This window comes from Cotesia typhae, unplaced genomic scaffold (genome assembly GCF_013202065.1).
Source record: "Cotesia typhae breed Kobodo isofemale line unplaced genomic scaffold, CoteBio_Ctyphae contig_48, whole genome shotgun sequence".
NCBI lineage: Eukaryota > Metazoa > Arthropoda > Insecta > Hymenoptera > Braconidae > Cotesia > Cotesia typhae.
The window spans coordinates 7,041,025-7,045,101 of NW_027423756.1; positions in this window are offsets into that span (position 1 = coordinate 7,041,025).

Genomic DNA, 4,077 nt, shown 5'->3' on the forward strand with positions numbered 1-4,077 from the left:
CGCCTTTCAACGGTCGCACGGCAACTGAGCGTTGGGACGCGTAAGCAGCAGTGCAACCCCCACCGCATTACTTCCCTATTTTTTACTTCACTCTCTCCCATTCGCAGCGCAATGTGCGCTAAGCTGTATGGCCACACATATATATGTATATATATATATATATATATATATATATATATATATATATATATATATATATATATATCTCTGTGTGAAGTACACTGTTCAGTAGTTTAGAGAGGGATGCGTGCCTCCAGTTCAACAGTATAGGATCTTGGAGGGGATTAAGAGACGTTTCCTTAACTGGTTTCGTACTACTACCATCAAAGAGGAAATCCAGGAGTGGGGAGCTACTCAGAATGGGAAAGAGAGAGACGGATGGATGTATAGGAAGTAAACATAAAGATATGGCTACGACACCATACACCAGTGATCGACGGAGAAGCAGGATGTATAGTTTGAGTATGAGTAGTAGTAATAATAGTAGAAGTAGTATGAGATGGTGTTTGTACGGCACCTTCGAATTTGGACTAGATATACCGGTTTGCTTACTAAAACTGTCTATAGTATGGTTAATAGTATGTTGAAATAAAAATGAAATAAAATGAAATGTAGAAGGTGAGCCAGGCCCGGAACATCAAGATCCGAAGGGGGAAATAAAACTAAACAGCCGTTTTTGTGCCCTAAAGTTTCGTTGGAGCCCTTAGGCAGGTGGTTTTCTTCTTCCACGGCTGTTGACGCCCCGGGAATCGGATCGAAAGGACTATTTTGTATTTAAAGTCCCCTGCGTGCGTTTTCCCCCGAACTATTGCTAGTTATATTACCTTTCATCCGTATACCTGGCTATAATTTAACTTGACTGTTTTCCAGTATTTTGGTGGCTGTTTAAATATAAATTTTTAGAGAGATCAACAATCTTCCGTATGTCTATCTACAATTCTACACGGGCTGGTTTGTTATTTCGGATGAGGTCCTCCGGCTGTTTTTTAAGTCGAAAAGGCACTCACGTACGGAGATCCTTATCCGGACCTGGCATGGTGGCTCATGCCGATGAGATACTGCCAGGTACATATTTTATAGCGGGTACTCCTTGGAAGGGAAAAACCTTGGTTTTCAGGAATTATGGCTTTGCAAGTAGAAATGAAAGTGGAACTCGAGAAGAACGGGGCTGTTGGTTTTGATAAACAGACTGAGGCTGGGTGTTTTTTATAACTTTGAGGGCTCAATTTAAAATTTTTAGATTTTTAGATAAATTTAGTTTGTTTATCTTTTTTACTCATTTTTGGGGTGTTTTTTTAAATCTAACTTTTGCACTAATTCATTTTACCCCTTTCAAAGTAATTGAAATTTGACTGTACAAAAATTCAAAAATTAAACTAAGAAATTTACTCTAATTTCGAATTTTTTAAAAGACTTTTTGGTTTAGGAACAAAATCTTCGGAAGATAAAAGACAATTTTTTGAACTAAGGATATCTTTTAACATATTTTTGAGTCAATCTGTTTGGATGTATCAAGTGGTCTCGACAAATAATAATACCGGCGTAATTACACAGTAAAAAATTTTGCGTCAATGCGTAAAAAAATTTTGTGTTAAATATTTAACACTTTTTTTGTGTTAATTTAACACAATAAATGTTAAATTTACACATAAAAGTGTTAAATATTTAACACAAAATTTTTTACTGTGTATAATAGGTATGTATGTTTCCGTGATTTTATTTAAATTTTCGTTAATTAAACGCCTGTATAGAAAATGAAACCTGTAGATGAATTTTGAAGTATCGATGATCAATCGCAGAAAATAAAATGAATGCTTTTGACGGTATAATGAGACCCGAAGCATCATATCAAAAGTGATGGGAATACGTGGTGTACGCGCGTATTATATACACGTAGGTTAGATCAGCAGGTGCATCGGAGCAAGCCGATGGAGAAATTAATCTACTCCCCTCGACTCTCTGATGTTTTGATGCTCATAGACTATCATCAGAAGCCTGCGAACTACCTAACTAATTAACGGTCTATGCGTGGCTGCATTCGATCTCAAAGCGAGATGATGCTTTATGAAATGAGATTCACTTTTTTTATTTAAATCTACGTGTTTTATTAATTTATTTTCATTCTTTGATTTTTATTATTATTATAATTTTCATTATTACACAGTAAAAATTCAGGAGTTAATTTTTACTCCCACAACTCGGAGTATGAAGTTTTTAGATTAAAATTAATTTTGAATAACTGAAACAAATTTTATATGTCAAATTACTTATAATAATACTCCAAACAATTTATATAGAGTATAATTTTGTAAATATTGATTATAATTTTTGTTTACTTTTATATACTGTAGATACACTCTACAGTAAAAAATAATGAATTTTTAACATTACTAAATTCAATTAAATAAAATTAATTACTTCAGTTTTTCAAATTTCTTTACAAATAAATTATTGTAGAGAAAATTTATCAGAAAATGCTATTGGTAGAAATAAAAAAAAATGTCAATGCAATTTTATTGTTATAGATAAAAAAATTCAGTTATCTTGATTCCAGATAATTACTCTCTTTAAAATTATTTTCTTGGTACGTGAATTTTTCTTTCGAATCAAGTTAATTTTTTTTTCAGTGCAGTAAACTATTATTTTTTTTATTGTCAAATTTGACACATATTTTTGAAAATCAAAGTGATTTCTGTCTTCAATATATAAGATCAACACAATAAAATATTTAGAAAAAAATTTTAATCATTTAATAACAGTTACGCCTCAATCACGATTATCGTTATAAATAAACATAGATTTTTTTTGAGTATTGATCACGCATTAAAGCTCGTACACGGATTCCCTGATATTGAATATTTATTTATTTATATCCTCAAAAGATTAAAAATCGGTATCAGCGTAAAAAGAATTTATATGTACAGCCGAGCGGATTATCTGAATGCGCGATTATTGTACCGATTAAAACAGTTTTTAAACCAGAATACAAAAATCAGTGTCGTGAACGTGAACGTGGACCAGGAGAGACATCACCAGCGTGAGGGCTCATAATTCTCGGTGGGTTTTGTTGAGCACCTGCCGTCCCCTCGTGGATAGTCGGACGAGCCTCTACTCGGATCGCATGTAAATAATGCATTAGCATACACTGCCCGCTCCGGTTGTCGGTTTTAAAACTGAGCCGAAGCTAGGCATCTACTAACTGGGTAAAAGAGATGCCGATATATATTTTAGGGACACAGCGACTGCTCTTCACTCTTGTGTTATGTATATCTCTCACACTCCCCTTTCTACTCCCCTCATCCGTTCTACTCGCTGTTGTTGTTCCTGTCAAAGAGGAAAACTTTTTATTCTGCATTAATATTACGTGAAACTTTCTGATGCTATCGACAGACACCTTCGATAGAGATATATTCGCTACCGGACTATAATATAGATATATATTTTTTATATTTTATATTTTACATTGCTGGTAGCATACGTGCATGGCTATTTCACCGTCTGTTTGGATATATTTATATTATATGAAGAAACGAAGCGTACTCGCCACTCGCTTGGTTTGCTGATATGATCGTTGATTAAATTTTTGAAAAGTAAATTTATTTGATGTGTACTTTAGAAGAATTTATATATATAAAAGTAATGATAAATTTCAGTAAAATTAGTCAATATCCACTGTAAAAAATCGAAGGAAATCATTATTTTTTATTTCCGGAGTGAAATTAACTCCAAAAAAATTTTATTTATATTATTAATAAAAATTCAGCAAAGCAAATTCTTCATTTATTTTTTTTTTATTGAACAAAAATAAAAAATTTTTATTCGTTTTAAAATTACGAAATGCCTATTGAGAGATTTTTAAAATTGATGTAATTTTTTCCCTTATCGTTTGATATTACAAATAAATTTTAATTAAAAAAAAAATTACATCAAGAAATCATAAAAATTACAGTTTATTGATTTCAATAAAAAAATCGTATGCTTTTCGGATTAAATTCATATTCACTCCGAATTCATTAACGATTTTTCTCAATGTAATATCATTAAAATTTGTAATTAATGTTTTAAAAAATATTGTGT